Below are 18421 nucleotides of genomic sequence, written 5' to 3'. Positions count from 1 at the left end.
ATTAGAACATAATCGTTGTTCCTTTTATCAGATCTACAAAACATGGGAAAAACTATCATGCACAAAACCATGGAAAAAACTACCCAAATAAATTATTTTTGAGCACTGCTCTGAACCCCACATAGGGGGGCCTAACACCCCCACTGAATACCCCTCAACCATAGGGGGATGAAAATACCCCCCTCAAACCCCCTTTTTTGTGGTGCATATAAGTAGTGCAAAGAGTATAACACAAACCCAACACTTTAACACTTTGAAGCCTTGTAAAATAGGATCTTGGCACAAATCCCAAGGCCCTCCTACCTAATCTGCCAAGTCACTTTTCCATGTCATTTTGGGTCCACCTATCATCTGCTCATTTTTTCATGTCATTTATCTCTCTCATATCACCTTACCATGTTATTTGGGTGCCATCTGTGTTTCTTATCGCTCTCCACCCATTATTTTATGTGCACATCATTTAGACCAAGCGGTACCATAAACACCTAGGTGCTTGTCCCAAGATTCCTATGTCCAGGCATTATGACCTTGTGTTTATTCTATCAGCCATTTACTACCACTTCATCAGTCATGTTCATTATGTACAACTCAAGTCTCATTGATTATCTAATAAGTGCTTTGGTGCTTACTATTGATCCTCTTGTGATCAGGAGCTATGACCAATGCCTTTTTTCTCACTACTCACTGTCTGTTCTATTGTTTGCACATCAAGTAGCCCACTCATCTTGATAAGTGCCTAGGCAGTGGCTGTCAGCCCCCCTAGAAAATTTGTTGTGACCAGCGCCTATCTAAACATCACCTGTCATCCATTGATGTTTTATTCCTCCTAAGCTTCCATCCCTCCATTTTCAATTAGCACCAATATGATGAAGTGGAGCCCTCATGAAACCTTGAGCCTTTGTATCGTGACTAAGATTCAACACTTTAACCACCAATTTTTTGTTATCACTTTTGGGTTAGGCTAAGTGTCATATACCATTAGGAAACTCTTTGAGATGGTTATCCAAAAAATTACATTTGATGTATTTTTGACGAAATTACTTGCAGACAAAATTCCTTCAAAGATAGGTTACTCATCAAACAACTAGTTCATCCTAAGCTTAATAGAAATAACCAATACATCAATAACAACATAATCATCAAGCTTGACAACTCAACAAGCTCCCCCTGAGCTTGATATCACTTGAAATCAATGACAAAAACTGCCAACATACTCAACAATCTCCTCCTTTGGCATTGATGGAAACACCTCCTGATATTTTTGGCCATTGATGGCAACACCACCACTTGGAAACACCCACCCCATATGCTACCAACTATATACTTACTTTCCGCATATGCTTTTGAAGTTTCATTGTCTTCTCATTCTTCGCTTGGCTTTGAGGTTCCAATTTCTGATCATTCTCCCGCTTTGACATCAATGGAAAAGGGATTTAGTTACTACCCATTTGACATCACTTTCCCCCTTTGGCAATGGCTATTTATTTAAATGTGTTGTTGAACATTATACGGGATGTTGTGACTTAAATCAACTAATACTAATGCAAAGAAAAATGAGAATATCAATTGATACCATTTCACCATCCTTGGATTTGCACTCTGCTCCCCCTAAACTTGTACTACTCATGTGGAATCATACCAAGTCTTCTTCTTTTATACCAATTAAATGAGTTGTACTATTGTACCAATACACACTTATGTCTATTCCAAGAGCCAAATATATTGCTACCCCAATGGTTGATACTAAAACCACAAACTCTCCCATCTTATACCAATTGACTAGGTTGTATTTCTATTATTTTACAACTAAGCCCATGAATACTGATGGTTATCGCAAGTGCCAAAGTCTCCTCTGCTTTATTATGATAGTCTACTCATGCTTATGACTATTGAAACTATTTGTTTCAAGCACTTATATCAATTGAAATGAGGCATTTAAAATAATATAAACCATATTTGAATTATACAAATGATACAACTTTCATTTGTCAACCTCTTGGAAAAATAACTCACCCTTAGCACATTTTGCTTCTAATATTGTAGCTCTCCTTGATCTTATTCTATTTTCTGCTCTCTTAGCTCCTCACAAATAGCTATTCCTAACAAAATTGAACAATTTCCTTCTTTATTTTTTTCCCATTTGATATTCCTACGGACCTATCTTTACTTCACTTCACTTTTTCATATTTCTTTCTACCCAATTGAACTTCACTTGTTGTTTTTAATACACATATAGTGGTCTTTTCAACTCATCATTATTCTCTTGTAGCTCACCCTTAAGGATTTATATCTTCTTGATGCGATTTGAGGTGTTGTAACATCTTACTTGTATTTTACAGATAAGTTGAGAGAGATAACACTCCTGTACAACCATATTTTCTTTTACCTTTATTAAGGACATATACATTGCATGATGTCCTTGTTTATTTTTCCACTAATCTTCTAGATTCTTCCTTCCAAGTATTTAACACCCTTTAGAAGAGAATGTGACCTCATGTCCATTATCAACCATCTAACTTACACTTAGAATATTGTTCTTTAAGCCCTCAAAATACAATATATTTTTATCTTTACCTTTTCATTATCAAGGCTAACTAATCCTTTGCCCATTATTATGGTTGATGTATTGTCTCTATGAATGAATTTTCCACCTTTGACTTCCTTTAGTGATATAAATTTGCTTTTTTCTCCTATCATTTGACTTGAGCATCCATTATCTGCACACCAATGGTCTATTTATCTTGACCACATAAAGTTAAATTTAATTTCTCCTTTATTTCTTCTTTCTTTATCCATATCCTTGTGCTTTCTTCTTTCTTGTTTTGCTTCAGAGGACTTATTGAGCTACTTCTATAGTCACTTGCATAAACAATTTTAGGGGCGCATCTTAACCCATGGAATAAATTTAAGGGGTTTTATATTTTGGAGGGGCGAATTTTTTATATTACACCCCTTTTCTATAGTTCGCCCAAAAAAATTTTAAAAATAAATCATTATTATATTTTATCCATGAAAAATAAGCTCAATAAACATTCAAAGGCCTGATTTACCTTGTTTGCATATGGGGTTTGCTTCTAATCACCCCCAATTTCTAGGAATGGCACTGGTTAGGGGCTATTTCTCCCTCTACCATTCTTGGAAATGGACAGTAGGGTTGAATTCGCCCATATTTTAGGGGTTTGCTTGCTTTTACAATTTGATTCTCCTGTATAAGAAGCAACTTTGTGATTGATTGAGTCTTCACAATGGGCGGATTAACGGAGTCAGATGGTGGCCTCTTACTCCTTAAAGTTTCTTTTTCCCTATTGCTCAATCTACCATCATACTCCTCAAAGAGGGGTTGATCATGCGCCTAGATTCAAATATACTATTAATTTCAATGGAGAAGTCTTTAAGAACCCAAACTACTGCAACACATTGAGACAGGATGAACATGTTGTTGCAAAGGTGGTGCTTAATACTCTTTCCCAAATAGGCCCTTCCTAACCTCTTGCTACAAGAATCTTGGTATGGCTTTTGTTTTGGTGGTGTTTTGAAACTTGTTTTCTAGATGATCGGTTGCCTTTGATGGTCATCGCATGTGGTTTAAATAGGATGAGACGAGGGTATACAAAAGTTTGTTGCAAGAGATAGCTAAAAGAGAAGGAGAAGAATTTCCTGTGTATACTATTGTGTGTTCTGGTCTAGGCCATCTACCCTATTTTACTTGCATTATGGAGTTAGTTGGGTTAAGCTATATGGGTAAATGGACCAAGAACAAAAAATAGGTCGAGAGGAATATTTCCATGACTGCCTAGTCAAGTTTAAAACAATGTAAGTGCTTATTAAAATTTTATTATTTTATATATAGTTTAAGGTGTATTTTTCTTATAATAGGTATTATAGTTCTGGGATTGTGTTTTTATGTGAAGTTTTACAAACATTTTTCTGCCTTTATACTAAATAGTTAAGTATTTCTAAGTTATGTATGCTAATTTTATTGGTTTTTGTTGGATGGTAGTGGCAATCCAACTTGGGTTTTGCACACATACACTAGTAGAGGGAGAATGTAATGATGAACAGGAGAAAATTATTATTTTCAGAGCACTTGCACAGCATAGGTCCAAGGAGATAGAATTGGCCCAACAGTTGAAACACCAACACTCAACATCCAAGAGAAAGATGCTCACCTAGAGAGAGTAGTATCCATTTTATTGAACACCAACATTATGAACCCTAAGCTAGAGGATCATCACAATGGGTTTCTTCTAATTTTCCTGCAAAAGGTTGTTCCAACTTCAATTCTAGTCATAATCATCATTGTCGACAGTAATTGCCTTGTCCTGCTATGTTATTGTCTGGGTCTAGGATTTTTCCCCTAATTAGGTCTATTTTCCGTAGAGGAATAGATTGGGCTCTCTTCATGATTCCCTTTCATCCTCCTCTCTCTCATGGGAAGCTATTGCAACTAATAGATCTCTTATTGCTAGTTGTTTTGGGAGCTATTTGCATGAGACATTGCCATTAGCATTGTCTAGGGAAGCTATTGTAGAAAACATATTTGGTGCAAATGTTAGAATTGTACATAGAAGAGCCTCTTAGAAAGTTCCCACCCCATTTGAAGAACATGAGAGAGATGAAGAGAAATGGATTAAAGGCCATCTCCCAAGGGATAACATCATTCCTACATTGGGAATTTCCAATGTATCAGAGTGGGTTGCAACATTTCCTTCTACCAATTTGTCATCCTGGTCTAATTCAATGCAATCATGGGGTTTGCATAGGCAACAATAGCAGTAGTGGAAACAAAAATGGATGCCACAAACTATTCATCAACCTAGGTCATCCTTTTTAGCACCAAGATATTGTGGGTTCCTTCATTAATGGTTAGACATGTGACAATAAGGACATCAATATCTTTTTTCTCAACCCCTCCCCTTCGAAGGCCTCATTCAGATTTCTTAAGCACTGACACCAATTTGGTTCCTTCTCCACTCCAAACTGCACTGGCAGTTTAAATTCAATATGTTATCCCATTTTTCTCTAGTCCACCTATGCGGAGGACTTTACCACAAAATCCAAATTCAATTTCCTTATATAATGAAGACACCACACTTGAATTTCTCAATCATATTAGGTTTCGAAATTTTCCCAAAACAAGTTGATATATTGATACTCTTCACATTTCACTCTGAAATTTTCCTCTCTTCCATGTTGCTATTGATATGAGAGAGCAGTATTTGTTATAAATTTTGTCTCTAATTTTCCCTACCGTGTTTTATGAGCTTATAGAGCTTAATTTTTATTCCATATGTATTTTTGAGGGTGTTCAAAGCTCTCAACCTATATGACTATATGTTATTATCCATATAAATATTGTCGTAGCAAATCTTTGCTACCTATTTCCCTAATGTCGTGAGTGCCTAACAGATTACCACAAAGTAGTTGTGTATTTTGGAAGTTGTTCCCACTTCTAGTATAAGATGTCTTTGGATATCATCATTTTGGTGTATCGTGAATAGGAGGTAGTATGCTTTTGATGTTAGGTGCAATTGAAACAATGTCGGAGAGACATCACTTGTAAAGGAAGATCCTATGGATTTTTTTTTTAATCTGCAGTTTTCGATGTAGGGTATCAGCCAGTGATCTATGGTACTACTTTCTGTATTCAAAGTTAAACACTTTCTCTTTATTATATTTGAATGGGCTACGCTTATTTCTATCTAAAACTTGGAACAACCTTCCAAAACTTTCCCATGTTCTTATATAATGCACGTAATTGCCCATTTTTCAACTCTGTTGGTTTGGCCTTTCTTCTATATTTCTTGATGTATGGTTGAAATTTCTCATCTTCATTAGAGCTTTGAAAATATTGGGTGTTGGTGGAGAACAATTTGTTTATGTTATTTTGCCATGGACCTCTGGTATGGTGGATGTTGTTGGATAAATGAATGTATATATTCTGATATATTGCACTCGAATATAGGGGATGTTATATTTGTGTTATGGGTGTGGTAAAGTGTTGTCTTAATGTTCTAGATAGAAAGAAGGGTCTGAAGGAGTTTGTTGAGTGTGGGAAAAATGACTATTTGATTAGTCAGATGACAGATTTCACAAAAAAAAACAAGAGATAAATGCATTTAAACCCAACGGAACCTAACATAGTTTCACTCAAATACTTATAATGTGTTTATTGATAAAAAAATGGAACCTTGGAAAATGCCAAAGAATTTCTTGAATATAATCCAAGTACTCGAAATATTTAAATGGTTTCCCCATGCTTAATTTGACTAGACCATTTCCATCACAAAAAATTCCCCTCTCCATGTAGTTGACGTAAGAGTTGAATACAATTATTTTACTATGGTTCTAGTGACAAATACTGGGTATTATTATTTTTTTAACAATGTTGGTTTGGCTCTTTTGTACTTTAATATCTCTATTAGTCTCCCTTCAAACCTATTATCTTTTGATTTCCCTTTAACAGAAGCTCAAGGTGATCTCACTTCAAACTTGTCTCAAGGTTCATCAAACTCTGACCCTGAGTGATCTCACTTTAAATCTATCACAAGGTTCCCTGAACTTTAACATTAAGATTTAAAATTTGGCAAAAAAAAAATGGCGAACCTCATTGAATCTGAATCTCGTATTCAGGACCAAGTCCATAGTTTAAAACTCGTAACCTTATGTCACAACTCAAACTTGTAATATAGATTTGCAATTTCCAAAACCTCATTGAATCTATATCTCATAGTCAGGACCAAGTTGATAGTTTAAAACTCATAACATTATGTCCCAACTCAATCTTGTAATCTATCTTTGCAATTTCCAAGTCTGTGATAACATTTTTTATATTTATTGATGTTAAAAACTTACTATTAAATGTTATTTTACTATTAACATATGTATTTATATATAAAATAGTGATAGATGAATTTAATAGCAAACCTCATCCAAAACTCATCAAAAAATTCAAACTCAAACGAAACCTATCATTTCTAAACCCGAACTCAAACAAAACCATGTGACTAAGCCTCAAACATTACTCATGTTTAGTAATAGTTAACCTTGATTTTTAATAGGTTCTTTTGATCTCATTTCAAACAGAACCTTTATGTAATTATACATGACCTTATGTTATATAATTCCAAGTACCAATTAACATTGGTTATTATTTACCCACAATGATGAGATGGTATCCTTCTAGATTAATATTGGTTTTTATTTTCCCACAGCAATGAGATAGTCTCCTTCTAGTATTGATTAATACTAGTTATTTTCTCACATTGATGAAATGAGTGATGGAATATTATTATTATTTTCTCTAAGTAACATCCTTCTAGTATTGATTAATACAGGTTATTTTCTCAGAGTGATGAAAGGTTGTTATTATTTTCTCTAAGTGATGAAATGAGTGATGAAAGGTTATTATTTCTCACAATTATGAAATGAAGTTTGAGGAGTACGTGCCTTCCTACTGAAATATCTCAAATGATTATAACCTAGGATCTTAAATGGTTATTGATGAAATTGTTTTTGGACATTTTAATCATTATCAAGTCTCAAAATCTTGGTAGTATTGATAGATTAATAAATTCGAGATATTTATTATGAAAAAAGTAATCTTTAGTATAATTATGTTCTAATATTTAGTCTAATTATGTTCTAATATTTAGTCTAATTATGCTCTAAGTTTCATCATAACATGGAAATTCACAGCAACTAAAAGATTGGTAAAGTTGGGAAACAGTGTTTGAAGCTAAAAAGGGTGGCTAAGGGTAGTTTGTTTCTATTCGGACATACAACCAGGTTGAATCTATGGAAAACATGAAAAGCTAATGGTTATTCAAAGCATGGGATGGGATGGAGAAGGTGAAGGTGAAGGTGAAAATGATTGTCTACATGAGTTCCACGGAGGTGGGTATTTAAGAAATCTTTTAATCAAGGGTAGAAAGTAGCGAGGCAAAGGGGAAGGAGCATTGAGTGGTAGAGGGGTTGCATAATTGAACGTGAAAATAATTGGTAACCATCAAATTTGTATGGGAAATAATGTCTCCTTATCTTTCTGTAAAAAATTAAATGCCAACGGCGATTAGGACTTGACCAAGATTTTGGTAGAAAACCTCTACTTAAATTCCACCTCTGCAAAATCTCTTTTAATTCATGCACCTGCAAACTTTATTTTATTCACATGAAGAAGCACTTGCATTTCTTTTGTTATTGGTCAAAACAATAACTAGAAATTGCACCATATGTTGCAAAGGAAACATCGTAAGATGGTATCATAGGAAAGAGTAGCATAGAAGATAGAAGTAAAAAATTTATGCAAATTTGTTTATTTATTGGCATTTGTGTGAGAAAAAATTTCAATTGTTTATCAAGAAATTGATTCAATTAGGGATTCCTTAGTTTGTGTGAGTTTCTTCATGTTACAGTTAAATTTATATTGTACTAGATATCATGCCAATCCTTTATTCTTCACATTGGAAACAATGTAAGTAAACTTAATTAAATCCATCCCTACTGCTAGGTTCTAACCATGCAAATTGTGTATTTTTCCATTGTTTCCTCTTCAAGAATTTACTCCCATGGCTTTGAAATATGCCTTCTACTGTTGGACACCTAATCCTCAATGGGTTAGTGTGGAAGCCGAATAGACAAAAGGATTCCAAGAGACCTTGGGATGCAGAACCCAACGGTCATAATATGTACTATAAATGAATATCTCTTGTTAATAAAAATTGTACTCTCATGTTTTATCCTTCAGATTATTCTTGTTGCCCATGTGTGTTTAACATGGTATTAGAGCACAGGTCCTCAGTCCCTAAAATTAGTTGTAATTTGTTGCATCATTTTTCTCTGCCATAACCATTACCTGCACCCTTTGTGCTCCCTAGGCTATTCATAATTGTCCTCCCTGCACTCTCTAATCATTGTTTGCACGTTTTTTTGGGTGTAACGTCTCTTAGACTGACAAAGAATGCCCAGCTCCTGGCGTAGCCTGCAATCAGCACAGTAAGCGCACAGTTTGCACAGAGCAACAAGCAAGTATCCATGGTATGAGCGTTGAGTTCTTTTGAAATCTGTGTTGCATAGATTAAAGGTTGGTGTTGGCATATGCTTCAAGTTTTATGCTGCTCCCATATACGTTGTCCCAAGTATTAACGCTGTCCTGGTTTTAATGCAATACGACCAGCAACCTGATCAAGATCTCTCTGAACACTAGATGTGATACGTCGTCCACTGTTGGGATCCATCTCAACCATATTCATCATTTCTAATTGTTGTGTACATGGCGAGCAATAGATCCACTGCTTTTACGACCACCATAAATTTTACAAAAAGCTCCAACTCCGATACCCTTTCTCAAATAGATTTTCAAATAGATGTTCCTTGCCATTGAAGCTACTCTGGTAACAAATCTCAAGCCTGAACCCTGTGTGTTCCTTAAAATATACAATGCTACCTCTCTGCCATTACCCATTTCTTTGACAGGTTCCCTTGAGGACTTTTTTGACTTTGGAAAGCATGTATTAGGTCTGTGTGATCGCTTGTTTAATCAATCAGCAGGCCAGCGGAACGCTGCTGCATTGAGAGGGGGACTAGAAGCGCCTACGCTCACAGTAGAACTTCTGCATCAACACTCTCTCGTGCAAATCGATCTTCAGAGGCAATGCTATCCATTACATCTCCCTAGATGCCTAGAGAATGCACACCGAGATATCTAGACCAAGAAACTAGACCTGCAATTTGATAATCCGAACCGCAGTAAGATTCTAGAAGCATTGGTATATATGTTGAAGTTTTTGGCTATATGTTGAAATTTTTGGCTATACTCTGGTATACAAACATTGTATTAACGTTGTTCATAGCATGTAAACTGTGTTAAATGCCATGCGTTGAACATTGTTTTGGTACACTGCCATGCGTTGAACGTTGTTTTGGTACACTGCCTATACATGGTATCTATCTTCGTAGTCCATCAAAGCCTCTTCTAGAAATTAATCACGTATTTAGAACTATACAGTAACATCTCAGAATTCTCGACAACTAGGAGAAAATTCTCACTTATTTGACTCACTCTTATAGCATGACGCTAATGTCATGGCTTCCACTCCTATAGATATTAAAGAAATGAATGGGCACCATTATTTTTGAGCGGAAGTCGTAGAGTTTTCCCTCGCAGGTTTTCTTCAAGTCTTGAACATCATGGGTTTCGTCATGGACGTATTCGAATAGTCATTTCTTTTTTTTCTTTCTAGCAACAAAAAATGAGAGGAGACCATGGCTAATGCAGTATTGTTCACCCAGCTAAAATAACTCATCCGGGTTATCCTTTAACACCATTTTTGTTAATGTCAATACTTCCAGGATTTAGAATCCTCTTTGGAATTTTTACGTGCATAATATACTAAAATGGGCATTTCTTGATGTAAGATGAAAATTCAGTGTTTAAATGTCAAATGATATGGACTCAAGGAAAAATTGTAGGGGCTTCCTTTCTGGAGTTTGAAAGTGGCTCTGAGATAGTTGTGTTCTTTTGCTAAACTAAGCCATTGCCTTTATTATGAGGAAGATTAGACCACTGTTTGCACAGAACATAGCCACTCTTCTTCTCTGCTGACTGTGTGTGCCTTTCAAGTAGCAGAAACATGAGTACATTCAATTGAATCTATTCCTGTACCTTCACATGGTTGTAGCAAAGGGCATAAAGTGGAAGAATGGAACATCTATTCTATGAAATTTTCACTGCTGATACTAGCTCTCCTCTTTATCTACAACATCATTGTGTAAATTCTGAACATGTATTTCAGTGAAGAGTGAAAAAGTTTGTGGTTGCTACACTTATTATTAGTATTATTTATGCTTGTTGGGCCTAAATTTGAGCCAAAAACAAGGAATGCACCTACAGCATTCGATACACAAATTGTTTGATAAAATACTATAGTGGACCAAATCATACAAACTCAGGACTCTTTGTGGTTTTCTCTTAGTTATTCCGGTTGGGTTTCTTACAGCAGACTATTGTTTTCTTTGAAGAAAGTGGCAAGATCAGAGAATATGGAATTGTACCCTAGTCAAAGTATTTATATATGAGCATTCAAGTCCTATCCATGACATGGTACTATAGTTGTTCAAGTTTTGATAGCCATCATTTCTGCTTTGAAAGTGAAGGATTATTTGAAGGATCCAAGCAAGTTTGTAGTTGTTGCTGCCCCAGTGTGGCATTATATTTAAAACTCATTATAGTGCATTGATTCCTTGATTCGATTGCTGTATAAAGAGTTTGGTGCCCTGACTATAATATTTTATGGAGAAAAGTTTTGTTGGTTGTATTGTCAGAACATAATGCAAGTCATGAGTAAACCCTTATTTTTTATGTAATGGATTGTAATTGGTGCTTGCTGGTTGCACATTGATCATTTGCTAACATTTATAAAGGATATTGCTGTGTACTGTGAATAAGTATTACTATTTTGCATTGAGTAGTAGTTGTGATCAGTTTTTAAGGTGTAAATCTGACATTGAGGGAAAAAATGGCCAGAATAAATGAAGTATTAGAGTTCCTCAAAACTCTCATATTGTCTACTAATCATGATACATTAAAAGTCAGCAAAGTTTCTCTCACTGACATTTAGGTCTGTCTACAAAATGCACAAGAGAAAATTGATTTTTTGCAGCTCGAATCTCAGCTACAGCAAGAAGAATTAAAATAGAGGAGTCATTCTGAACATGTTTCTGTTCAGAACATTGAGACTTCCTCCCATAAACAGTAAGACAATATTGTTGAAGTTCATTCAGATCCAGTGCCCAATAAAGCAGCAGTTGTACATGTAGATGCAGAAACTCAATCTGCACTTCCCAAGCCCATCATCAGACCTTGGGAACAGCTTGTCGACAACAAGCACAGAACTGGTCTTGGATATGAGAAAGACTTGTCCTTTCATATTCTAAACTACCCAAAGCCCATTTAATTTCAGAGTGTTGGATTCATTCATGACAGTTCACCTCCAGCTGTTCCAGATTCTACTCCTCTTCCATAGCAACAACAATAGATTGTGAAATTCCAACACTGTGATCGAGTTGGCCATTTGAAAGATCATTGTTTTGATCTTCATCCATGTAAGCATTGTCATAAAACCAGTCATTCTTCAAACAGATGCTTCAAAAACAAACGTCCTGCAAGAACAAAGATTCATCTTGGATGGATCGCTTCCTAGCAATGGGCATCAACAGCCAAGAAGATATTTCAGTCACATATCAGAACTTGTTCAAGAGTATTGAACAGTCTTGCAGTTGAATTTTCTCCCTCATCTCACCTTGTATCTGACGGGGTGGAAATGATGGTCAACTACAAGTTTCAAAGTCACATCAAGTGAGCCTGAGCCACAACCTCCCACACCAGTTTCAAAGTTATAGCCAGAGACAAAGATGCCCATGAACATGCCTTCAGTTGGCAATCTGGGACACTTCCTCTAGCAGAAGACTTCAGCTTCTTGCCAGTTTCGGAAGAATTCTAGGAACAAAATTGGGGACACTTCCTCTAGCAGAAGACTTCATCTTCTTGCCATTTTTGGAAGAGTTCCAAGAATTGCATTAAGCATTCCAGAGTTGTTGGCCATCCTTAAACCATCACAGGTTAAGACTTCCCTTTTTAGGTTGAAGTTCTCCCTTTTATGCGGGGTGAGACCTCCCTTTCATGGTTGAAGGTTTCCCTCTTCAAAACAATAGGAGCACTTCCTCTAGCAGAAGACTTTAGTTTCTTGCTAGTTTTGGAAGAGTTCCAAGAACTGCATTAAGTGTTCCAGTGTTGGTGGTCATCCTTAAACCACCATCCTTTATACCAACATTTCAGAGAGCACATTCAGCCTAGTGCTGCCATGCATTTTTGCACATTTTGTATTACAGATCTCTTCTTGGACTCATACATAACCCTTCAGATTAAGGGGGGGAATGTTGGACACCTAATCCTCAATGGGTTAGTGTGGAAGCTGAATAGACAAAAGGAGTCCAAGAGACTGTGGGATGTGGAACCCAACGGTCACAATATGTACTATAAATGAATATCTCTTGTTAATAAAAACTGTACTCTCATGTTTTATCCTTCAGATTATTCTTGTTGCCCATGTGTGTTTAAGATCTACATTAAAGTTTCCATTAAAGAAATAGAAAAAGCAGAGTAAATTATGCAACTGGAGAGGCAAAAAACTACCTAAAGTTTAGTACAAATAATGAACACGAAGCTAACATGCAAGTTGTGGTTCACTCTTAGTATTAGTGGGAGAATATAAAGTAGAATGAGTCTTAGGCCTTATTTCCTCCAATTGTTGGATGACAACCTTAATATTTGGTCTCACCGATGGAGAAAGTTCACAACAACCCATGGAAAGTTGAATTTCTCAAAGTAATCCATCGTCTACAGGACTTCTCAATCCCCTCAAGATATCAACATCAAACAACACCAACATAATCTCCTCCAATACATCCATCTTCACAATAGAAGGAAAATCCACAAATTCATCACAGCTCTAATTATTGCATGGTTTCTTGCCAATGAGTATTTCTAATAGGAGAATTCCAAAGTTGTATATATTTGTCTTGGTATTGGTCCTCTTCATCTTTTGGAGCTTAGGAGCCTTGTAGACCTAAAGTGTAGCTACATTCATCATATGAAGATCATATGATGGAGTGATTAACCAATCTATACTATAATCAATCATATGTGACAAATAGTTTTCATCCATCAAAACATTCTTGGATTTGAGGTTTCCATGAATGATGGTTGTTTCAAGACCAATGTGGAGGTGGAAAAGTCCTCTTACTGCTCCAAGAACTATATTGTGCCTACGAGCCAAGCTCAAAGAGGGCCTTCCACCTTGAGCATCTGCAAAAGCAAGGATATTTTTGCATCAGTAAGACAAAGTAAGGACCCATCCCACTGACCTACAAGATGAGGATTTCCCTGAATGAAGAAGAGAGCATTGCAAAGACTTCATAAGAATCTAGAGCCCAACTTATGTGTATGTGAGATGTAGACCTAGTGCATTCTTAATTTTTTTTAATATATGGTTACACCATGGCCTCTTGAACCTTATTATTGTAATTTGAACCTCAATTTTTCAAGTGGAAGCAGACTATGGATACTTTCCAGGTAAAGTGATAATATTTTCTACTTTTTCTATATCTTTGAGAGAACTGCATTTATTTTGGAGGTGAAATTCATGTCTTGTCAACAATAGAAAAATTCTAAAATGTAGAGGCCAAAAAGGCCATGAGTTATATCAATTCAATGGCCCATTTCACGGGACCCTACGAATGTTGTTTTGTTGGTAATACATGATATAGCTAATTTTCAAGGCTATACTTTATTTGATTCTTTGTAATCTGTGTATAGTTTGTATCCTATGAATGAAGGATATAATCTAATCAATTTTCCAATTTTTGGAGAAGAAACAAAAGACAACATAGAAAATATTCCTTAACCTTGGGTTTCAAAATGAAAACTTACCATGAAGAAGGCCAACCAAGTTGTCTTTCTTCTGATAATCATATACAAGAAGCTTCTCTTTTTTTCCTTCATAAAATTCTCTAAGAGGGACTATATTTTCATGTCGAAGGCGACCCAAATCCTTAATTATAGGCAGGAGTTCTTTTCGGTCCTTGCAAGTCCCTTCCCTAAGAAGCCTCAGAGAAATAGTTCCTCCTTGGCTAATCTTGGCTCTGTAGACAATGCCATAGCTGGTCTTATCCAATACTTAAACTGTTACATTTAGCACTTCCTCCATTGTGATATTATCCCCACCTTAAAAAACCACCAATCTACCCTCCCTTGTTTCTTCATCTTCCAATTCATTCAAAGAAGGGTCCCCTCCTCCTCCCGGCAATTTCATATTGTGGGCACTTCCAATGCCTATCAACAAGGACACGCAAACAACAATGGTTGTCACTAATGTAATAACAATTCCTATAACTTCCCTAGGGCTCAATCCAAAATGCCTCTGAACTTGAGCTCCTACACAAGGTGCAAGAGGAGGCCCATAGAGCCTATTTCCTGCAAATGACTCACTCCCAAAACTCTGTGAAAAAATTGGATGGGTCCACTGAGATTGTTAAGAGCCAAATTCAAACTTGATAAATTCAGTTGGACAAGATCTTCAGGCATTTTACCAGACAAAGATTTATTGCTCAGATCCAACTCTTGCAGACCATGAAACTATCTAAGAAACATAGGCATGGGCCCTTGCAGATTGTTATTTCTCAAGTCCAAAATTTGAAAATTATTGCATGTAACATTAGGCAAAGCAGGCTTTGGTATGTAACCACTCAAATCATTACCATCTAGAAGAATATCTACAAGATTCCCATAGAGATTCCATATTGGAGGAGGAATGCTTCCATTGAGCTTATTCCCTGAGAATGAAACAGACATAAGCCTAGCACTATTCCCAATCTCTAAAGACATATTTCCTCTAAACATATGAACATTAAAACATTTTTTCCATTCGTAGAAATTTTAGGAGTCAAAAAGTAGACATACGCATATAGGAATATTAAGGCTTGATAAAGGAGGATATCGATAAGAAAGAAATATTTACCAACTAAAAAAATTACTCTAGGAAAATCATGACAAAGCAAAATAAAATATACATTAAGTCACACTACAAAGTGTAAATTAACATCAATGTAATGAATACACATCTTATTTTCGTTGACATATGCATATAGAAAATAAGGACTGCTCAAGCATGATAACATCAACAATGCATCAATACACTATTATATACAATCAATATCGACATCAAATAGGTTACTTTAGTTATGAGCTTTGAATGGTCCTGGAAGTAAGCATTCAATGATGCAGAATATGGGTCTGAATTCTAGAATAAAATATGAATGACCATTCCATAGGTCAAACACTTATGAAGAAATATATCATTTCTGTTGATTTTTATGAACAACTAATACAACATTGAATTTCCTCTACCTCCTCATTGACAATAAAAGGATGGACATCATTAATGACATTATCAGAGAGTTCAAGATGGCCTACAATAAGATAACTAACACATAGTTGGCAGTGGTACCAACTTTTATAAATCTTGAGAATCGACATCTGGCTAAAATTGCCAAGAAGGTCCAAAGTTTAACTGGTGCCAAGAATGTTAGACTAAAAATTGTCATTGATCCCTCTCTGATTGCAGGCTTCACCATCTGATATGGACTGACTCTGTCCAATATTTTAGACATGAGTGTGAAGACTGAGTTGGAGCAATTGGCGAGTCAAATTGGGTACAAAGAGAGAATTGAAAATGTATGAATCTGAGATGTTTGTGTATCCTTGACAAAAAATGAATCCAATGGTTTTCGTTGTTCTAAGTACTATTTAATTGCTAGAACTGTTTCTGAACTAGCTTGCAAAAGTGTCTGAGGCTATAGTTCTTGTTGTCTTATTGTTTCCATTTGAATTTTGTTACCCTGCACCTGACATTTGGATTGGAAAATGCTATAAAAAATTATGAGTTGGAAGGCATCCACTACCTACTTTGATTGTAGAGTTGGAGGGCTCACTGACAAAAATAATGTGTCAAGTAAGTTGAAGGTCATTGTTGGATGAAAAATATGGAGGAGTTACACATACCAGAAGTATAGATTTTCATAGGCCTTCATTCTCTAGATGGTTATTAATTCATGTTAATTTGAAAATACTTCATGCAAAAATCAAGAGTTGAGTTCAGGTTGTTGGCACTGTGGATTTGTATTGAACAATGCTTTAAAGGAAAATATGAACATCACAACTCTTATAGATATCCCGTGTGTTTAAATATGAAATTGAAAAAAAAATGTTGAAGTGGTCATGTTGTCCCTAGCAAGAGTCCATTTGCATCACCTATGGTGTTAATTAGGAAGGGTGGTTCATTCAGATTGACCATTGATTGTTGAGATCTTAGCAAGAGGACTATCAAGAATATATATCATATTCCAAGTATTGATGAGTTGTGGCAATTGCTTGATGCCATTATATTCACCAAGGTAACTCCAACACAAAATTAATGAAATTTTGCTTTGAAATTAATTATTCAACTAGAAATGTAGTATTTTATGGGAAAATTTTCCTTGTAATTAATTGTTGGTGATCCTAAAAACAGAAATGTTGAGAGTGTTGGAGAAGGGGTAGATGACCTCAAGGTGGGTGATAGTGTACTTCCTATATTCATTGGAGAATGCAAATAATGCAAGCATTGAAAGTCAGGGGAGAAAAACATGTGTGCTCTACTAAGAATTGACACTGAAAGAGGAGTTATGATGAGTGATGGAAATTCAAGGTTTTCCATCAATGGGAAGCCAATTTACCACTTCCTTGGTACATCCACTTTCAATGAGTACAATGTTTCACATGTCGGTTGTGTTGCAAAAATTAATCCCAAGGCACCTCTTGACAAGGTTTTTTTTTTAAGTTGAGGTGTATCTGCAAGTAATTTACTTCCGGATATTTTTTCTAATCATCTATTTTCCATTTTAAATTATTTCCATGTACATATCCACCATGGGAACTATTAAGGACTTAATTTTCCATATTCACTAGGCATTTACATATATTGTCTAGAAAATCCCAAACAAATTGGCCTTTGTAGATGACAGTACCTCTCCTTTTATGAAAAAAATTGAAATACTTCACTTATGATTATGTCCATATGATATTAAAATTTACCTTGTATGGTCTCTCCAATAACTTTTCCTGTGTTTCATCTAATAGTGCATTCACAGATACCCATGGAATTGGCAACCACCATTTCTTCCCCTACACCTTGTTCCTATTACCAAAGTCATATACTAGTGCATTACCTCCTTCATCATACCAAAATTCTATCTGGCCTATGTTATCCAGAGATTCCTTCAAGCATCACGCATCATAAAAAGTAATAACACAGTAAAAATCAACTTTACAAGAGAGTTATCTTGACAGTTAAACAAATGCAATGACTAAGAATGAAATAGTTACTTCCTTACAATCAACATGGAATCCAACATTCTCAATGCTAGAAGATTCATATGGATGTCAGAACAAGGCCTATAACCATAGATTTTTTTAGCCCTGAATCTTTTAAACAATTAGAATATTACACATTGCATTTTTTTTACCATTCTAAATGCTTAGTAGTTTTGAGGTTAAGACATCTTCGCCATCTAGACTATCCATGAGAATGTTGCTTTGAGTGGAAATTAAATTTTCTTAGTAATAAAATGTCTACTACTGCTTTGGTTGTAGGGTCGCACTCCTATCTTTCCCCGCATCTTTGGACATGAAGCAGCTAAGTATCCAATCTGTTTTAACACGCGAAATTCTATCTTGAAATTAACTATATTTGAAATTAATTATTCAACCAGAAATGTAGTATTTTATGGAAAAAAATTCCTTGTGGTTAATTGTTGATCATTTCTG

At 35.6% G+C, this 18421-nt stretch overlaps 1 pseudogene; it reads right to left on the bottom strand.

Moving 5' to 3' along the window:
- Window positions 1-13223: 13223 nt before the first annotated feature.
- On the bottom strand, window positions 13224-15466 carry LOC149142927 (putative kinase-like protein TMKL1 pseudogene; annotated as a pseudogene).
- Window positions 15467-18421: the final 2955 nt, after the last annotated feature.

The sequence above is a fragment of the Pinus tabuliformis genome, chromosome X (assembly GCF_031772625.1).
Source record: "Pinus tabuliformis cultivar Carrire ecotype Pingquan chromosome X, CPIR1, whole genome shotgun sequence".
NCBI lineage: Eukaryota > Viridiplantae > Streptophyta > Pinopsida > Pinales > Pinaceae > Pinus > Pinus tabuliformis.
This window is presented reverse-complemented; position numbering and strand designations above follow the sequence as displayed.